The 20,991-nt window shown below is 51.5% G+C and overlaps 1 protein-coding gene across 1 annotated transcript in view; it reads right to left on the bottom strand.

Moving 5' to 3' along the window:
- The window catches only part of SH3PXD2A (SH3 and PX domains 2A), a 231,666-nt gene that overhangs the window by 156,697 nt on the left and 53,978 nt on the right, over positions 1-20,991 (bottom strand).

The raw sequence follows: 20,991 nt of genomic DNA on the forward strand, positions 1-20,991 counted from the left end.
AGAGAGCGGTGGAGGCCCCGGATAACTTGTTCCAGGGATCTGAGGATACAGGCTGACGCCACTCCATGGGGCACTGGGCATCCACTAGGATCACTGGAAACGTCATGTGATGGAGAGTGTCATTTCCAGACCTCGAGGGTCGTGCCATCGGTCATTGGAGACTCTAGGATGGGGACGGCAGGTGCGATGCTCCAGAGGTCTGCTCGGGAAATAACACCCACCAAACCGCTGTCGACAGCAGCTGGGTCTGGCGACTTGTTGGCTTTGTGGTGAGTCTGAGATGAACACCACCCAGGACAGGAGGCTGGGGGTGCCACTGGAGTCCTTCATTCTTCCCAGCTGAAGACATTCTAAACGTGTATTTAAAGAACACCAATCTGCAGGGAGCGCCACATCATCGGCCTCTCCAGGGAGCCCACACGTGTCAATGTCCAAGGTAAGCTCTCAGGAAGGTGCGGGCTTGGCCTCCTATGTACAAGGTCATTGGAACACACTCTCCAGCCAAGGTTCCTTGACTCCAATTCCCACCCTGAAAATCCTGCCCTGGGACCACTCCTATACTCCCAGAGCTGAAATCTCAAGACAAAGCAGACCCGGGATTTCATGAGCGCCCCAGCCTCTACTCCTCCCTGCCCCCACCATGACCCACCATGCAGGGGCAAGTAACTAGCAGGAACCGCATGCTCAAAAAAAATCCACTGTATTGGTCCTCCCCTGCCTGCCTCTCCAGGCTGTTGTGTGAGTCAAGAAGAATTCAAATATTGAGCAATTACTATGCACTATCCACAGGTAGGCAGGATTAGGCCTGTGTTTTATAGATGAGGAGACAGGTACACAGCGAAGGTAGGTAACTTGCTCAACAACACAGAGCAAAGGAGTAATGGAGGCGAGAGTCACCAGGCTTCCCAAAGCTATGCATTTCCCCCTTGGAGGCAGGACAGCACAGACAGGGTCTCCCCGGTGCACAAAAGCCCCTGGCCCACACAGGACCCACACCACCACTGTTATGATTTATCTACGGTCTTTCTTTAGGTTCCTTTCTGGAAAGCTTGAATGCTTAGTTGGATGTTAGTTTCCTATTCCTGCTGTAAGAAATGACCACAACTTAGTAGCTTAAAGCAACATGAACTCCTTTTCTTAGAGTTCTGGGGGTCAGAAGGTCCACAATGGGTCTTTAGGGGCTAAAACCAAGGTGTCAGCAGGACGGTTTCCTTCCCAAGATCCTGGGGAGAATCTGTTGCCTTGCCATCTGGAGCATCTAGAGGCCACCTGCATTCTTTGGCTTGTGGCCCCTCCCTTCATCTTCAAAGCACATTACTCCAAACTCTGCTCTGTTCTCACTGTTCCTTCTCTGGCTCTCCTGCCTCCCTCTTATAAGGACCCCTGTGATTACACTGGGCCCATCTGGATGACCTAGAATATTCTTCCCTTATTTTTTTTTTAAAGATTTTATTTATTTGAGAGAGAGAGTAAGAAAGTGAGTGGGGTGAAGGTCAGAAGGAGTGAATCTCACACAGATTCCCCACTGAGTGTGAAGCTTGACACAGGACTCAATCCCATGACCCTGAGATCATGACCTGAGCTGAAACCAACAGTCAGACTCCCAACTGACTGAGCCACCCAAGGGGTCCCATCTTCTCCCTATCTTAAGATCCTTAATCACATCTGCAAAGTCCCTTTCACCATTTAAGGTAACAGTCACAGATTCTGAGGATTCGGATATGGATAACTTTGGAGAGCCACTATTCATCCTAAGTCACATCCAAAGCAATAATGTCTGTAAAGTCATAAGCGTCTGATGTGCGTGTGTGTGTGCTAAGTATTAGCTTAGGGATGTTGTACCACAGACGGAATGGCTTCAACAACAAAGCTGTACTGTCTCGGTTCTGGAGGCTAGAAGTCCAAGATCAAGGTGTTGGTGGGGCCGTGTCCATGCTTCTCTCCTAGTTCCTGATGGTTTGCCAGCAATGCTTGGTGCTTCTTGGTTTGTGGGAACATCAGTTCCATCTCCCCCTCCATCCTCACACAGTATCCTCCTATGTGCGTTCCTAGGTCCAAATTTCTTCTTTTTACAAGGACACCAGTCACTGGATCTCGGGGCCCACCCTACCGCAGCATGACCTCATCTTAACTAGTTACATTGGCAACAACCCTATTTCCAAATAAGGCCACATTTGAGGTGCTGGAGACTAGGACTCCGGCCTATGAATTTGGGGGGACACACCAGCCTTCAACCCCTAACACCAACACACACTGAAACAATACATAATCATTGAAAGGTAAAAGCATTTGCTCACACACCGCCCCCAAAATTTCTTCCCAAATTCACAGTGGTACCTATACAACACTCTGGAAAATGTGAATCACAGTAACAAATGGTGCACAGCCAGTCAGATCCGGATTCAAATCGGTTTCCTCATCTGTAAAATGATGACAGTGACAGAGAGCCTGACGCGATGGAGACAAGGTGTGTAAAGCTCTGGGCATAGAGTTGGGCACAGACTGAGGGCCCCAGACACATTAGCTGTTCTTATCACTCTTGTCGTGGCACTAGTCGGGAGGGAAGGGTGCAGCCCCTGAGGTCAGGGAGGCAGCAGGGAGAGCTTGGGGACAGACAGGCCTGGCTCTGAGCATCTCGGGGCCCCCGGGGAGCTGTCCAGCTGGTGTGCGTGGGCTGGGCTTGGGGAGGAGGCCTCTGGCTGTTCCAGGAGCTCATCAGGTGCGTGGGCGCTGCCTGGGACATGTTGGACATTAATGTGTGTGTGTGTTGGGGGGGGGGGTAGGGCTGAGAGCCCAACACCAGCGGCAGGACATGCACACAGGGAAGAAAGCAAAGATGAACAGGACGGCGCTAGCCCTGGAAGCCTCCTCAGGTCTAGAAGGTGTCCAAACTGGTGGCTACTCTGTCTCCCCCTGGAACTTCCCAGTGGGCTCAGCCCACCCCCCTATCCCCACTCCCCGCTGCCACCAGCCAATGCTGACCCACAGCCTTGTAAGAAAGAACAGTGAATCGGAGTCAAGAGAGGAGGATTCCAGTTCCGGGCTGCTGAGGCTTGTGGGGAACTAGGGCAGTTCAGACGAAATACCTGTCCTGTTCCATAGGTGCTGGGAAGATCCAAAGGGAAGACACACAAGAAAATGCTGCCAAATGCCAAACACGATTATTCCTACTTCACTTTTCGGAGCCTCAGTCTACTCGTCTATGAAATAGGGTCAAGTCTGTTTTTCTCCTCTTCGTGGGCCAAAGCAAAGTTGAACAGGGAAAATACATCTGCAAAGCCCTGTAACATGGCCAGGCCCAGAGGGGACCATCAAAAGCAGTCGCTTCCCTCCATAGTGCTTTCCTGTCATTAATACTCTAGCTAGTGACAGAATGCTTGAGGTCCCAAGTCAGAATTCCAAATCACTCCTTCCTAGCTAGGGGACCTTGACCAAGTCACCTAACCCCCCCTGGGACCCAATTTTCTCATTTGTAAGGTGGAGGTGGGTAAGAACAGCCAACCCATGGTGGTGTGTGGATTCAATGAGATAACACAGGTGAGCAGGTACTTGGCCCCCTGAAGGTGCCTGATGAATGGGGCCGATGCGCGGAATCACCTTTTCCAGGGTGAAGAGAATCCAACACACCCTTCCTATCTCCGCTTCCTATGGCCCTTTCCCGGAAGCTGCTCAGGGTGATCAATCTGGCTATTCCACCCTGTCAATGGCTGAAAGAAATTGACAGGCTTCACTTAAGGCTCTTGCACTTTGTCCAACAGGAGACCATTCAGGCTCCCCTTGGCCAAGAGGGAAAGGGGTGATGGTAGGGCAGCTGACGCCTGAAAAGCTGGGGGCTGCCAGGGCGGGGTCAGAGGGGTGGGATTCAGTCAGCTCTGAGTCCGGCTTCAGGTGGGTGGGGTAGAGCTTCCCCTGGACTTGAGCCTGAGGCGTGGTTTCCTACTGCGGATCTGGAGCTTACTCCTGGCCCCTCCCAACCCCACAGTGTGTCAGCCTCTGGCTGCTTGTCACCCCTACTTTCCTCTGGTCCCCAGGAAAGTGCAGGGCTGGAGGAGCCCGGTGCCAGGGCCGGGACAGGGAGTACCGTGCAGTGTGAGGGGGCAGGGCTGGAGGGGTCTCCTGAGACTGAGAGGAAGAGCTTGGACTTCCTCCTCCAGGCAACAGGGAGCCTCGGAGGGTGCTGAGCAGAAGCAACCCTGTGGAAGTGGGATTCTAGAAAGATAAATCTGGCCAGTTCATGGGATGGAGCGGTGGTAAAAGAGACATCTGTGTGTGAGACAGACTGCCAAAGAAATCCGCCTCCCCACAGAGGATGAGGCCAGCCTAAGATGAGCCTGCCCACACTGGGGTGTGTGTGTATGTGTATGTGTTTTCCTGGCTGAGGCCACCCTGTTCCCTTCTGCAGTGGGGATGGGGCCTCTATCTATCCCTTGGCCTCAGAAGAAACCCTCCTGAAGTTTCTAACCCCTATCCCCACCCCCAAGCTGCCAGACACCCCCCTCCCCCAACACCCACCTCCAGGGACCACGACAAAGTGAGAGGCCCTGAAGAAGGTGAAGAAGAAGAAAGAACATACTCCCACCTTCTGACTTACGTTCTTTCTGGCTGAACCACACACCCAACCCCAGTGTTTTTCAGTTCTTTTTCTGCTCATCTTCCCTCTAAGGGGCTCAGAACTGTGGGCCTCAAAGTGTCCTCCTAGCCACCATGGGATCAAATTCTGGCCAGAGTTGGACAAAGAAAGCATGTTCTTGGCAGAGAAGAAACCAAGGCAGACCTTTGGTGGTCCCAGACCCAGACTACTGTTTAAGGCAGTGAGATTCCAGAGCTGATCCCCAACACACTCCCTTGATACAGTACTCTCTTGGAGAGAAGCCAAGTGTGATGTTTTAATAAAAAATCCAGTGTCCTTCCCTTCCTCCATCACCTTCTCCAAGCTTCTCCTTCCCCCATTTTGTTGGAATACAAATGGGTCAAGGGTACTTCCAGCCCCACCCTCATCCTTCCCCACCCCCATAAAGTCTGCGTGAAAGGAAAAAACAAAAGAGTAAGCTAAAGAAGGCTGGAGTTGCTGGGAAGAGTCCAGTTCTTTCCCAACACCTGCCCTGGTCGATATGGAACCCAGGCTTCCCAACAGCTCACTTCTCCTATGCTCAGAAGCACTGTTGGTCAGCACCAATGTTGGGTGGGTCATCCTAAAACTCAGGAAGGGTGCTGAAAGCTTCTTCAAAGGTGCTTGAAGTCTCAGCGAGACTGTGGACTGTCAGGTGGACCCAACAAAAGACAGGCAGGCCCAGGGAGTCCTGGCCAGGAGCATTCTACACCCGGTGACTTGGTTAGGTCACCCGACCCATACTGCCAATTTCCTCCTCCATTAGAAACTTCACAAACAGCATAAGAGATAGAAACATGTGAAACTTTCTGAGGGTTCTAGTGGAGGTAATGCTAAGTTGCGCCATCTCCAACACTGTTGTGATCTGTTCCCATCCAGTGGTTTTATCTCTGGCTTCTTGACCTTTGTTGGCTCTCTGCCTCCCAGGAACACAAGCCTCTTCATGACCTCTGCACCACTGACCTCTCCAGTCAGATGTCCTATTAACCTCTGTACATCCCCACACACTGCACAGCCTGCTTGCAATCCTCCCTAGACATAAGATGCCAGTCCCCATTCAGGCTATTCTGTGCCTTTGCACAGAATGCCACCCGCCATGTGATCTCTTGCCATCAATATCTCTGAGGCCTTTGCACAGGTTTATCCCTCATTTACTCCCTCCTCTACATTGCTTCTGTAGTTTGGTCATATTTCTAGAACTGTACTTAACCACTATATTGTGATTATTTGTTTATACATATGCCTCCTTTCAAAAGTTGTACATTTCTTGTAAACAACATCTGTGCCTTGATATGCTCAGTTTCCATCATAGCATCTGAATCATAGCTGGGCACACAACTAGACTACATTTCCCAGCCTCCCTTGCTGGGAGGTATAGTCATGTTACTGAATTCTGATCAATGGAATACAAGCAGGGATGATGGACACCTCCTCCATAATATCTCCCTACAACCCTTCACATTCCCTCTTCCCTCCCCTGCTGACTGGATACAGAGATCCATGGGGGGTGGAGTCCCCACATGGAGGGGTCTGGGTCCCTGAATGACAGCCTACAGCATAGCCCTCCAGTAACCAGTTTAGGTCTAAGATGTGAGCAGGAAAAAATCCTCTATTACAAGTCACTGGAAGTTTGTTACACAGTATTAGCCTGTCTTCCCTGACTAATACAAAGGAATTCAGTAATAGTCTGATGAACCAAACTGAAAGAGGGAAGACTTAATATAAAATGCATCTACCCTGTCCCCTTCCACTGATCCCGTCACGCATCACGTCCCCTACATGATCGAACTATTCCTGAAGCCAAGCCATCAGCCCTCTTCCCGCTACCCTATCCAGCAGATCACACATACAGCGTTTAGAATGCCGTGCACTAAGGAAGGGTGGCCCAACAAGGGTGGGGACTGAGGACTTGCCAGATGACGTGTAAAAGTCACCACAAGTGAATGAGCCCCAACTTGAGATCCTGGTTCCACAAGTTTGTAGAAGGCACAAAGCTGAATTGTAGGAAAAGGCCTTCTTCTACCCACACAGGCATCTACAACCCTGACTCATGACCGTTCAAGCTCACGGGAACATTTCCAAGGACGGGAACCCACCACCTCTGAGGCAGCCCACACCAACCACCCTTGGCAGCTTCTGGAGTGTGCTGGAACGGCATTTCTCTTACAGAGCCCCATTTCACCAGGCCAAATTCCCATGCGGCCACTAAGCCTGAGACCAAATGGGAGAAAGATCACATTCGGACAGAAGGAAGAAAAATAAAGAGAAGGACTTCAAATGTATCCTTCCAACACCCTCCACCCTCACGACTCAAGGTGTGATCTAAGACTAGATGATCTAAGACTAAGATGATCTAAGACTCTGGTGAGACTATCCTCACCAGAGAGCTTGGTGGAAATGCAGAATCTCAGGCCCCGGGCAGACCTACTGAATCACAATCTGCATTTTAACCACATCTGAGTAGTTTGTGTGCACGTTAGAATCAGAAAGCCCTCACTGTCTTTGCCATAAGGATCCCAGCTAATCTTTAGCAGTTTTCCCACAGCAAGTCCAGCCTATCCACAAAGATGGACATGCAGGAGGAGGAATGGGAGCCAAACTGTAGAACTTGCCTTTCAAGGGGAGGGCAGGTCTGGCACCCCATTCCCTACACTCAGCACCAGCTCGCCGTGCATTCATGTATTTCTTCAACACCAATTTCCTGAGCACTATGTGCTGAAAACAATAAAATGTGACAATGTGACAGGGCTGGCAGGCTCTCTGAGGAAGTGGTCAAGGAAGGCCTTTCTAGGAGCGGTCATGTGAGTTGAGGCTGGAGTGCCCAGGAGTCAGCTGCTTGAGAATCTGGGGGAAGAGTTTCCAGGCAGAGGGAACAGCAATGACAAAGGCCCTGCGGCAGCATTATGCTTGGTGTCCCAGGAACAAGTGGGTGAGCAGTGAATTAGAGCCAGCAAAGGAGGGCACAGGGGACTAATCTGGAAGGGTGTGTGGGGGCCCACCACCCAGGGCCTGGGGGCAGGGTAAGAAGTTGGGAGGTCGTTCCCAAAAGAAAGGGAGACTTCCAGAAGGTTCTAAATGGGGTGTGATGTAATCTCATTTATGTTTTTAAAGGATCACTCTGCTTGGTGGGAGGACAGGAGTGAGAGGAGGGGGACCCCTGAGGAGGCTAGCTCAGTTGTCCCGGTATCCTGGGCAGAGATGACAGGACTGGACCAGAGTGGGGACACAGCAGACAGAGAGGAAGGGGAGCAGAGCACTGCTGCACTTTGAGGGAGGTCATACGGGACATACGGACTTGCTGTTGGGTTGGCTATGGGACATGACTGGCCGGGTCTGGGGCGATCCCCACTGGGTTGGAATCCCTTTGGCCCTTCAGGCACTCGGAATAGCTGAGCCAGGCCGTCCAAGTACCGTGACCCAGACTCACAGCCTCAGGCGCTGACACTGCAGCCTCTGTCCTGAAAACTTCCTCCCTGGTCACCGAGGTTGGCCATTCGGCCCACAGGAGTCTTTCCATGGCACTTCTCCTTAGGCCAAAGGCTTCCTGGTGTCCCTTCACATTTCCGGAAAGAGAGGACAAGGTGGAGCGCAGATGGAAAAGGAAAAATCCCCAAAGCAAAAATGATAACTCAGGCAGAGCTGCCGGGGGAGCCTGGTAAAGCAGCCCACTCAGCGAGGCAAGCCACCAGGGCTGGGCTTGGGCTTCCCTAGCTCCATGCTCGGCTCTGTTTTGCCAGGCTTCCCTGCGGGGAGAGCTCCACTCCGGCCAGGGAACCATGAAATGTGAGAGGAAAATGTCCCCATGGGGCGCTGGGTCCTCCAGACCACCCTGGTGCCCAGCTGTCGGCTGCTTGTCCAGGTGCCAGCCCTGCTGCTGACGCAGGTAGTGCCTTCCTCCCGGAGACCTTGACGTGGGGGTCACCTGCCTAGCACGGGTGCAGGAGGCAGGGGAAGAGCAGGGAGGGAAGGGGCTGGCTGCTTGAGGGCAGCCAGGTGCCTGTGTGCGGGCTACCTCCCTCAGCGGCTCTCCCTCCACACACGCAGGACTCTCCCTGACCTTCACATGGGCCCAGGGCCATCCTGCCTCCACACCTTTGCTCACACCGATTTCCCTGCCCCCTTCTCAGGCTACCAAAAGCCCGGACCCTGGACCCAAGGCAGGAGGAAGGGAATCCAGCATTCGCCGGACGCCTCCTCTATCTGCATCACTGTCTGTCTTTCTTTCAGAAAGTATCTGAGCACAATTATCCCTCCACGTGAAAAAAGTGTCGGGCAATCGTGGCAACACCTGAATGGTCGCCAAATCTGGGAAGTAGAGCCACTGAGATGTTATATTGTTTTCTGTAGGATTAAACCATTTCATAACTAGAAACAGAAACGCCGGAACAGAGAAGCTGACTGGCTGCAATGCAGAGAAGCTGCTGGAAGGGCCAGACGGCAGCGCGGGAAGTCCTGGTAAGAACGCCGTGCGTGCAGGTGAGGCATCAGGAGGGCTTGGCTGGGGGGCTGAGTCGGTCCAGGGGGAAAGGAGGGGCGGGGGCGGGAGGTGGGAGAGGGGTGTGGGGGGAGAATGCAGGGAGGGGTCTAGATAGGAGCTGGGGTTTATATGTGCCGAGGGGCAAGCAGATGTGGGGCTTCTCAGTAGACAAGCCGCCGATGGGCTGGCTCACAGCCAGTCCCATCCTGAACCCAGTGACTTGCCCATGACATGCTTACCCCCTACCCATCCCTAGGTGATGACAGAGACTTGGAGCACAGGACAGCCCCTCACTGAGAGAACAAGTCCAAGGGAGAGCAGAGCCCTGCCTGAGCCTATGCCAGTGGTCCACCTCCCCAGATCACCAACAGCTGGTGAAGTAGTCGGGGACCAGCCTGACCCTACAAGAGCAGCTCCCTATCTTGCCTGGCTATGTCTAACAGGGATAGCACTGGGGCAGGTGGCCTTAGAGGAACAGCTAGCATGGGGGAGGGGTGGGGATTAGGTGATGGAATACACAGCTGAGACCCAGGAGACCCTCTGTCCAGCCAGAGAAGGGAAAGAGCCAGCCCGAGGTTCCTGCCTGCCATGTCCCCAGCCACTCTCTAGGGCAGCCCAGGTGAGGGCTGAGAACACTGCCAGCCCAGGGAAGGGAGACCGCAGTCATGTCTCTTCTAGGAAGGGGAAGAGCCAAAGGCTGGCCATCAGGGATGCCCTTTGGAGACAGAGCATCCTCCCACCAGGGTGCCCAGACTGTCACCTGATACCAAAAGGAATGCCTTTGAAAAGGTTAATTTATGAGGCCGATGCCACATACTCCCCCGAGAAGGAGGAGGGCAGCCTCCCTCCCCCAACCAGTTTTTACCTTCAAGGTTGCAGACCTGTGAAGCCCCTGACCCCAGCCCTGTCCTTCTCTCAGAATCCTGCTCAGGATGTGACAGCACGTGGAGGGGGAGATAGGAACAAGAGAGACCCCGACTGACAAAGACATACCACAGCAAGAGAAAATGCCTCCAGAAAAGTCTTGGGAAAGGCTCCAGAGACCAACAGAGTCATGCCAGGAGACAGGCTCAGACTCAGAGACCCCTGGAGAGATAGAGATAAACAGAGAAACTGGAAAAAGAGCGAGGTGGAGAGAGAACACCACAGGAAGAACCCAAGACTCGGAAGCAGAGAACAGACCAGGAGCCTATGCAGGGAAACTGAAAATTCTCTCTGCCCAGCCTAAAGCCTTCCTCCCCAGCCTGGGCGGAGGGTCAGGGTAGCAGCCCCTCCAGTGGGCCGCCGAAGCCTTCCTGGCATGGGTAGGCATGGACCCGTCTCCTCTCCAAGGTGTCAGGGCCTCCCAGGTGGGCTCCGCAGTGGTCTGGCCCACATAGGGGCCACATCAAAGTTACAAGTGGCAATGGACGAAAGGGGTTCAGCAGGCAGATTCCAGAGCCACACTGCGCAGTCTGAATCCTGAACCCCTCAATTGCAGGGAGGGCAGTTCTGCAGCTGTACCCTTCTCCACCTTGGGTCTCAACTACATAGCCAAGAAAGCCAGGCGTTCCAGAGTAGCTCGAAGTGTCCCAACTGCACCAAAAAATACATACACTGATGGACAGAATCTCACTGTTGAGTCCTCCTACATTTGGTACATCTCTTGGCCTGTCTCCCCTGTCTTGGTCCCTGTCCCACTGTACTGTAGGACAGAATTAGGAACAGGCATGGCCCAGCACCCCAAGGGACACACACAGGGCTTCCCTCCACCTTCGCACTGGGGGTTCCTCCTCCCAAGGTTCCAAGGCAGAGAGTGGAGCGCATCTCCTTGAGGAGCCAGGCGGGCTGGCCTGCACCAGAGATGCCCTCACCAGCCAGCACTGTCTCAGTGGGAAGAACGATCGCTTGGCACATGCCAGAACCAGGCTCTCTGAAAGCTTCTTAACTCCAGCTCAGGAAGCAGCCTCCTGCTTCCTATTTGGGGTTTTTTTTTTTTTTTTCTTTCCTTAAGGGGCATCTGAATGTGGTCCATAAAGCCCTAGGGACACCCCTGTTACCTCCCATTCCTAGCCTCTGCCCAATCTGCTGCCAGCACCAAGCTCAGATTTGGGTGTGGCCAAACCAGCCACTGTGTTCTACTGGGCACCAGATACATGTAGACAGAACCTAACCCCGGTCGGCATTTGGGGTCATTGGCTGGCCAGTCCTGCAGCATTCACGGATCACAGCTTCAGGTGCCCAAGACCCTTTCATGGCTGGGAAAATGTTCCCCTGGTTCACGCTGGACAGACACGGTGTCCAAAGCGCCCCTGCCCTCCTCCGGAATAACCACTATCCTGATGATTTTCTGTAGCTGCTCCAGGTTTGTGCATGAAGGCCTCTTGGGTCTTATCTCCTGGAAATCTCACAACAGCTCTGAAGCTGCTTCTATACTGAGAACTATCCCACCCCTGAGAAGGTGAGTCTTGGAGGCCAGGTAACTGTTCAGGATCACCTGGCTGGTAAGAGCTGGGGTCCACGCACACACCTTCATCAATCTGATAACAAAGCCAGAACTTTCCTTCACCATGAGAAACTGCCCCATTTGGAGAACCAGGAATCTGGCATCAATAATCCCACAAGCAGGGGTGCCTGGGCGGCTGAGTGGGTTAAAGCCTCTGCCTTCGGCTCAGGTCATGATCCCAGGGTCCTGAGATCGAGCCCCGCATTGGACTCTCTGCTCAGCAGTGAGCCTGCTTTCCCCCACTCTCTCTGCCTGCCTCTCTACTTGTCATCTCTGTCTGTCAAATAAATTAATAAAATCTTTAAAAAAAGAAAAAAAAAAAAGAATCCTACAAGCTCTTCTGGAGACCCCAGTGTTACCCAGCTGTGGAGGTTTCTGAGGAATCTAAAACCCTTCTTCCTTAGCTCCAGCTAAATCGAGGATAAGAAGGAAACAGCGTCAATCCTCTGACAACTCTTACAATGGCCTGGTCTGAGCGGACATCCTTGAGATGCAAGAATCACAGCCCCTAAAGTCACTTGGGGGCTGAGGTCCAGCCAGGCTGACGGGGAGCTGATGAGGGGGGTCCCCGCAGCTAGCATCTCTGGGTCCCCCTGCTGGTGGCAGTTCACCTGCTGGGGAGGTGGGCGGAGGGGTGCAGAACAAACTGGCTTCCCTCAAGCCCATACCCAGGCTTCCACCACTCACTCCAGCTCCCCCACACACCTAGCTCCACACAAGGCAAAAGCAAAATCAACTGTTGCTATAGGGTGAGGGGGTGTAACGATGCCAAGACCTCCAGACTCAGATCCAGGAGCTGCCTTGACAAGCCAGCCAGGGGGGCCCCCAGCGAGCAGGCCCGACGGCTAAGCTCTACACTTTGGCTTGCTCACTCATGCTGTGCCTTCTGCCCTGCCCTGACTCGTCCACCAGCTGGTGGCTCTGGCTAAGGCCAAGGCCATGGGCCAGGCTTTTCTGCCCAAGATGACCCTGACTTTTCCCCAAGGGGTTCCCAGCACCAAGCCCAGTGCCAGGAACGGCCCCAGCACCCCTCCAAAGGTGCCAGGATGGGCTTGAAATTCTCTCCCGAGGGAAGGGAGTGACTTGGCCCCAGCTGAAGACTTCAGGGAGTGTGCGCACACACATGCGCGTGCACACACACACACACACACACACACACACACCTCACACAACACTCACCTGACCGCCACCAAAGATCCTCCTTCCCTTCATTCTCCAGGATGAAGGGGCACACTGTCCCCCATCCACTTGCCAGCCAACTTTCCTGCTGCTTATCCAGAAGGGTAGTTGGGGGACCTGGTTGGGGCAGAGCTAAGTTTTCCAGGTCAGACCTCCGGGCCTGAGGCCAGAGGAGGGAGGTGACAGGTGGCAACCGCACTCTGGGGCCTCCCTGAGCTACCACCCAAACACACCCTGACATGACACCTGATGCTGGGAAAACAGGGCGCACAGCCCCAAGCAGTCATGCAGGCATGTGGCCTGACTCAGACGCCGCCTCAGGAGGAGCTGGGGTTTATCATCAGAGAGAGGTGGGCGGAGGTGGGCAGGACATGGGGGCTGAGCTCCAGGAAGGAGCCGATCCTGTGAAGGACCGGCATCCAACCTTTTGGGAGCTTCGGGGGAAGTCTTCTGCTCTTGGCAGGGGCATCTTCTCCGGGGGAGGGGGCATGCCTCCTCTCCCACCAGCTTTCTTGGTGATGCAATGGGGCATTCCTGCCCTCCCCACCAAAAACCAAAGGAGGCCTTCTGGAAGGGAGGCCAGAATCCTAGACTCGTGAGAGCTAGAGGCTAGGGTGCCTGAGTTCTAGTCCTACTGTCACTTCATGGCCTTGTAATTTGGGCAGGTCCCTTTCCCCTCCTGGAGCCTCACTTCCTCATCTGTCAAATAAAGGAAAAGGGCTACATGGGAGGGTAGCCAAGAATTTTCACTCAAGGTGCTTTTACCAATTGACAGGTAGTCTCTCCCTGAAGGTATCTGATTTTATTTTTTTAAGGTTTTTGTTTTGTTTTTTTAGATTTTATTGATTTATTTGTCAGAGAGAGTAGAGAGTGCACACAAGCAGGGGGAGCAGCAGGCAGAGGGAGAAGCAGGATCCCCACTGAGTAGGGAGTCCAATGTGGGACTCAATCCCAGTACCCCTGGGATCATGACCAGAGCTGAAGGCAGATGCTTAACAGACTGAACCACCCAGGTGTGCCTAATGATGTTTTCTTTAGAAGGATTCTGGGACCATGTCTGGGCTCATGATCGATGAGTGATGTCTGCCATGGGTATAGGACAGGAACATGCCAGGATCAATTAATGATGTCTGCTGTGGGCATGAGGCTGGAAAGTGGCCACGTGAGCAACTGAGAGGTATCATCCTAGTAGGTGATCTCTAAGGGCCTTCTGGTTATAAAACTCACAATTCCACCTTTCATTCCCCAGCAGACCTGGTTAACACTGGTTGGCAAGCACACACCTCCCGTATTGTGATATTTGCACACAGCTGATTTCTCTCCTGGCAAGAGGCATTTTCATCAGCCCTGCAGGACAGTTACTGGGGGAGCAGGCAGCCTCCTGAACTCTCTCCATCCATCCGTACTCACAAGACTTCACCCAGAAAGTTACAGACAAGGAAGCAATGCCAAGATTTAATATCCAGAGGACATTTCAGCTTTTCTTATAATTGCCCGCATGTCTATAAAGGAGCTTCCCCACCGTGTGAAAATCCCACCCTGGCACAGGGAGGAGATGAACCCTCAGCAATGGGCAGAATAGCTCCTGGCTTCATGGTGCAGTCACAAGTGAAGGTCTCATCTAAGAGGGCCTGTGCCCTTGAGCTCCCTGGGAGGCATGTGTCTGGGTCACCTACAGACCATGTGCTAAGAACATCGGCAGCGTGGTGAATATCCCGCAAGTCTGGGCTGCTGAGTCAGAGAAGCTCCTCTCCTCTCTTTGTATCTTTAGGCTCTGCTTGGCAGGAAAGTTCTCCTGATGGCAGGCTCCACCAGAGACCACGCTCCCGCCTCTTATTTCCCTTTGTAAACAAATGTGTGAGGCTGTCCCCCTCTGTACTCTGCCCCAAGTCCACCACCTTTCCTCTTCCACCTTTCTCCTTCAATTCTGGACCCGCAAGGCCCCTGTGTATAGGGTTATTCCTAAAACCACAGGGTTGGGGAAACTGCACGAGAAGGGGTTACTAGCAGGGTACAAGGGAACCCCAGGATTTCATCCTGAGCTGGCCTCAATGTAACATTTCACCAGGCCCTCCCTTTCTTTCCTGGGGAACAGATACCCTCAGCACCCTCCACCCCCACGCACACCAACAGCAGAGCTTGGCAGAGGAGAAATCAGGAGCAAGAGAGAGAGGAAGCTGGAGTTCACCCTCAGGCCACAGGGGCAAGATGAAAGACAGTAGTTAAAGAAGGAGCCAGCTGGTGGGTAGGGGGGAGGGAAGCCAGCCGTGGAATTCCCAAGAGCCTCTGGACTCCCTACAGGGCTCCCCTGGAATCCCCCCTGTGCTCCATCAGGAATCTGAAAAACGCCTCCTTCTAAGAGCAAGGAAAAAGAGCAACCAACAATTACTTGTTTTCCCAACAGTGTTGCTGGGAGGACTGTGCTTTGGTCATGTTGGTCATCACTCTTTGGAGGTGGAGAGCTCTATCTAGGAAACTCTTAGCATGGCCACCTGCACCTCCTGCCTGGAGGCTTGAGGAGCTATGGGATGAAGGTGAAGGCTGCATCCATGGGGGAAGGAAGAAAGCTCCACCTGCAGATGGAGTGGGCATCTCCAGCTCTTTCCCTCACAGTTATGTTTCTGCAAGCCTACCCACTGAGTGGTCAGCTTCCCTGTCCAGAGTCTCCATGTTGGTCACGACTCTGTGGGCTTTCTATACGTGACTAATTGCATTCTTCGTATCCCCCCAGGAGGTGGGTATTTTCATTAACCCCATTATACAGACGAGAAAACCAAGGTACAGAGAGGTTAAAGAACTCACCAAAGGTGATACACAGTTAGTAAGGGCTGGAGCTAATCTTGGATCCCCATCGCCCTGGCTGTGGAGTCACTGCTCTTAGCCCCCTCACTCACAACCATGCAGCTTAGTGTGTTTCATCGTGACACAAGGCCCACCCCCCAGGTGCTTCTTGCCCCAGGGAACACACATTCGTAGGTTTTGAGCAATATCTGAAAACAAGAGTCCAGTTTGACAAGGTAATTTGGACAAATCCCTGGGGTTGGTTGTAATGGGTTCTAACCAGTCACATTCCATAGGACTGATTGAGAGTGATGGCTCAGGAAGTATGCGGTAATGTGATTTTAACAATTATTGTCATTTTCTTTCTTTGGTTAGATATGCTCTTCATGATGATTTTTTTTTTTAAACCAGTATGTCTTCTGTCCCATTATACTATAACGACCGGGAAAGATATATTAAATGTAGACCTCCTACTTTTCCCACCTCTTCCCATAAGTATCTTTTTAATTATTAAATATTGACATTGTAAATAATATATGAGCATATTCTCCTGTTTTAAAAAAGTAAAACATTACAAATAAGGTTAAGTTTCCCCTTTGATCAAGATCCTCTTCTCACTGATGTCCCTCACCTTCTTCCAGAGATAACTTTATGACCACATGGAAATGCATCCTTCCAGATACTTAAAAAATATTTATATACTTATGCTGCACATGTCCTTGTAGCAAATATGTCTTACTGTTGTTTTTGCATAAACACTACGTCATTTGAAATCTGCAGTGATCATTCATTAACATTTCTTGGAGATCCATCCATGGAACGGAGATTAATCTCATCTGTTTTGACCGTTGAACAAAATGCAGTGAGAATACCACCACTTACTTAGCGACCCTCTGTGGATGGTCATGGGGTTTCCCACTGTCACCATGGCAAACAAGGTGAGGTTCTCCATGCCTTGCTGGGACTGTGGACTGACCTTAGTCAAAGCCAACGTTCTCCTCTGCCCAGGGCATGTGAGCAATCACAGTGACCTACCGCAGCTCACCACACTTCGGGAGCTGGCCCTGCCATGCGAGGTGCTGTGACTCTCTACTGTCCTTGGAACGAAACTATTCTTAGAATTTGGCAAGTTCCCTCCCCAGGTTTTGGCCTGACCCCTTGCCTTTACTCTAGGGTCAATGACTTCAAACAACACAGAGCTTGCCTTGATGATGAAAAGACAGAGCCTGCAGGACAGAAACTTCTCGCCTCTCCTGTTCTGCTCTCAGGTTGGTCCTTGGCACACATCAGAACAACCCCCCCGCCATTTGACCACAGCTGTGGTGTTCTTTGAACATCAAACCAAATGAGAGCAAATCTATGAACTACACTAAACGAAGCTGAATGAAACAAAAACTAAACCAAATTCTAAATTTAATAAGTAGAAAGATGAACACAGATGTTAACCTGCTAAAGTGATGGGCCCAGAATAAGATTCTTCTTCTCCTAAAAACACAGTGATCTTAAAAACACAATTAACACACTCCAAATGGCTTCAGAAAGTGCCCCTCCAACACACACACCCATCCCAAGGCCAGGAATGAATGATTTGGAGGGGGCAGTCTTGTTCTTCCATATTGGCCTGGTTATTCGACAGCTAGAAAGGGAGTGTGACCTCGGGTGGGGTAGGTAAGTGGAAAGTCTAGAGAGATGAATAAGAAAGAGAGATGAAAGCTCTTCACAACAAGTTAAATCCTTCAGAGCACATGAGCGGTCCTGAACAACGTCCTCAAATCCATCTTGCAAGCAGTGTGGGGGATGCCTGAGGGCCTCTCCTGGCGCTCGTCAAATATTGACGCTCTGCACTCACTGGCCGGAGTTCAGAGCCAGGGACCAGCGGCAGCACGGGGCCAGTGTTTGCCGAGCGATTACCGCAGCCCAGCGCCTTGGAGGTCAGATTGTGAAACAGCCTTCGGTGGAGCCGGGCCTTCAGAGAGCCTTCCGGTCCTGCCCCAGTGGGCGGGCTACTTAACAGGGAAGGAGTTGTGCAAGGACATTTCCAGAGGCTGGAAAGGTGGTCCAGTGCCAGGGAGAAGGTGACTTAAGAGCATCTGCGGCCCTTTACCGTCCTCCTTCTCCCCTTAACTGGACCTCCAAGTAATCCAAGCCCTTTAGGGCCAAACGGGCCTCACCGGCAGGGCTTGTCCCAGATAGTTCCCTCTGGACATGTCCCTTTTCCTGATCAGATAGGCGGAGTGGTGGATTATTTTTAGAAGACATCAATTTCCACTTGGAGACCGAGAGCCTCTCTTCTCCCTATTCCCAACTTAACACCCGAAATGCCCTCAGAAGCCCTCCCTGGCACTGACCTGGTTTCCAGAAGTGTTTGGAATAGCTGTTGAATTGAATTGCTCTACTGATGGGGCAGACCGCCATGGAACGGTCTCCTTCCTCCTGCTGGGGCCCTAAAGATTTGCAAGGGCAACGGGGGAGGGTCTAGGAGGGTAGCAGGGCCGTCAGGGTGGGCATAAAGCCAGATCAAGCCTGATATGTGTCCCCCAAGATGGTCTACAGCGGCACAATCATAATACAAACATTCTATACCTGTCAGTATGGAGCCCTGGGCCACTGTGGCTACCGCATACTTACAGACAGCAAGTACGGCCAAGAGAGCCGATTCATTTCATTCTTACAAAGGAATTTAACTTAATTTAATTTAATCTTTCAAATTTTTAATTAAATTAAATGGAAATGTAAATAGGCCCATGTGGCTAGTGACTAACACAGTGAATGCACAGGTGTGAAGCCTCCATGCGTCCCAATGGGCAGGGAGGAGGGCCGTGCATGGGCAAGAGAAGGTTTGGGGCAGAGTACAGGGTCTTATTATCCCCATGCCCTTGGAAGGATTTCAGGAGGGTATGAATGACTAAAAAGGTTAGAAAATTATATATGTATACTCATGCCTTTATCTGAGGAGAGAGTCTTTTGCTTTCATTAGAAGCACAAAAGAAGCCCTGATCTCAAAAATGAAAGACAGTAACTCCTTGATCTGTCAGATGCTGCTCACTTCTCCAGGGAAGCCTGCTTGGATCCCCAAATACAGGGTTTTTCAGCTGTACATCTACAGTACTTTTCTTTGTAGCATTTGAAATGTATAAAATTGTACGTACATCATTTTTAAGAAGATTTTATTTATTTATTTGTCAGAGAGAGAGAGAGCACATACGCAGGGGTGGGACAGAGGGAGAGGGAGAAGCAGGCTCTGCCTTGAGCAAGGACTTGATGCAGGACTCGATCCCAGGACCCTGGGATCATGACCTGAGCTGAAGGCAGACACCTAACCAACTGAGCCACCCAGGTACCATAGATAGTTAGATAGATAGATATAAGATATGGATATGGACATAGACATAAAATTTTTTTAACTAAAACTCATCTTATTTCACTAAGGGGTAAGTCCCATAAATTAAGCAGTAACCAGATCTGCTTTTGCTCATCAATAAATCCCCAGAGACTGACATAGCGCATAGAGGATAGACACTTAGATTAGATAGACTGAGGGTGGGTGGGTGGGTGGGCGGATGGACGGACAGATCGATGATGACTGATGGATAGAAGGAAGCAGGCATGCAAGCATAAATGAATAAACAAATTAACAAACAAATTAGGGATATCCTTTACCCCAATAACTGTAATTCTCAAAAGGCAACCAAAGCCCTCCAAACTGACATGGGGGTATGGGACTGTACCACTCCAGGCTGCTGTCCCAATCAGAATCGTACAGGCATCCTTCTTGTTCTCCTATCCTAAGAGGAATGCTCTTTCCTTCCTCTCCACCCATAGCACGTTGCCTGGTGATCTATCTAATCTCCAGTGTACTTCATTGCGTAAAAGTCTACTTTCCCCACCAGACTTCTAGAAGGAAGGGACCTTGTCCTCCTCAACTAGTATCCTCAGGCCGTCCCACTTCTTGTCCTGCAGAAGCATGAATGTGTTGGAGGCCAGTGCCCTCTGACCCTGGGCCAGCCTGGCTCACCGGTCTTTATACAACCACCCTCACGACTCACAGCCAGGGGAAGGTGGCCAGACTGAGCCAAATGGAAATATAGGACACACCATAAAATGTGAATTTCAGATAAACAACGAGTCACGTTTTTAGCCTAAGTACTTCCCATTTGGGAACACAATATTTGGGACACACTTATAGTAAAAAATCACCACCATCATTAGTAATCTGAAATTCATTGGACATCTCCTATGTTATCTGGTGACCCTACTCCAGGGCCTCAAAGGGAGCAGGTAGCCAGTAAGTAAGGAGTGTGGGTGGCATGGGGGAGGAGGGAAATAAGGAGATAAATGACCAGCTCTGTAAAGTCCCAAGGCTTCTGATAAGTGTAGAATGTGCTACCAGCTTATCTGCAGGTTCTCTTCCCCAACACCATGAATGAACTAGCCCCCCATGCTTCACCAGACAACTCATTCATGCCACAGGTCACATCAAAGGTACACTATCTCTCCTTCAAGCACCAGTCCTTCCGCTCCCGCCTCCCCCAACCTGCCACCCACTCAGGGCCGGCTGTGCGTGCATGAGACTGTCTGTTCCCAAGGATCTTGCATAGATCTGCTCATGTAAACCTCACGACAACCCTCCTGGGTGGGCACTAATCAAATCTTCATTCCACAGATGGGAAAAACAGAACCTAGAGAAGTCAAGGCCTGTTTCCAGAGTTATACAGTGTGACAGAGCCAGTAACCAGTCTTAGGCAGTGTGTCCTCAGTGCCTAAGCTCTATGCTGCTTTCTCGCACAGCCACTCAACAAGGCCACTTGCGAGGGCACCAGGGACCAGAGGCAGAGCAAGAAATGTCACTCGTTCTTCCTCTATAGGAGCCGCCATATTAAAGTCAGTGACCCTGATAAACAAGAAAGGCTTTCCAAAGTGAACACCACCGAAAGTCCTCATGTCATGAGTTCTGTAAAATGGACTCACAAAGATGCTACACTTGGCTCAAAGGTGAAATTCCAAAGAACCATCCCAACCCCTTTCCAAACTGCCTCTACAGGTGGCGATGACCCATGCAGACAGGCCTGGCCATACTAATGGTGAGAACCAGCACATCGCACAGATGCTCCATGCTGTGTGTCCCAACACACAGGAAATAAGCCCTCTAGGCAAAGAAAACGTTGGGGGGAGCAGCATTCCTTTCTCATGAGGTTCTGTAACTAGGGAGGGGGTGAGGGAACAGAACAGAAGAGGGGGAAGAAAAGCTCTGATTTGAGAGTTTCCGCTGGCTCGCAGACCCTCTCTGGCTCATCAATGAGTCCTTTCAGGGTTCCCTCTCCCCAACTAACTTATCATTTCCTGTCCAGCACACTATACCCATTGATGGGGTATCAGCAAATCCTACCAGTTTATACCAGAAGGACCCAAGGAGATCAGACAGGAATGGGGGAGGTGAGGAGAGGAAGAGGCAGAAGGTGA

The sequence above is a fragment of the Mustela nigripes genome, chromosome 4 (genome assembly GCF_022355385.1).
Source record: "Mustela nigripes isolate SB6536 chromosome 4, MUSNIG.SB6536, whole genome shotgun sequence".
Lineage (NCBI taxonomy): Eukaryota > Metazoa > Chordata > Mammalia > Carnivora > Mustelidae > Mustela > Mustela nigripes.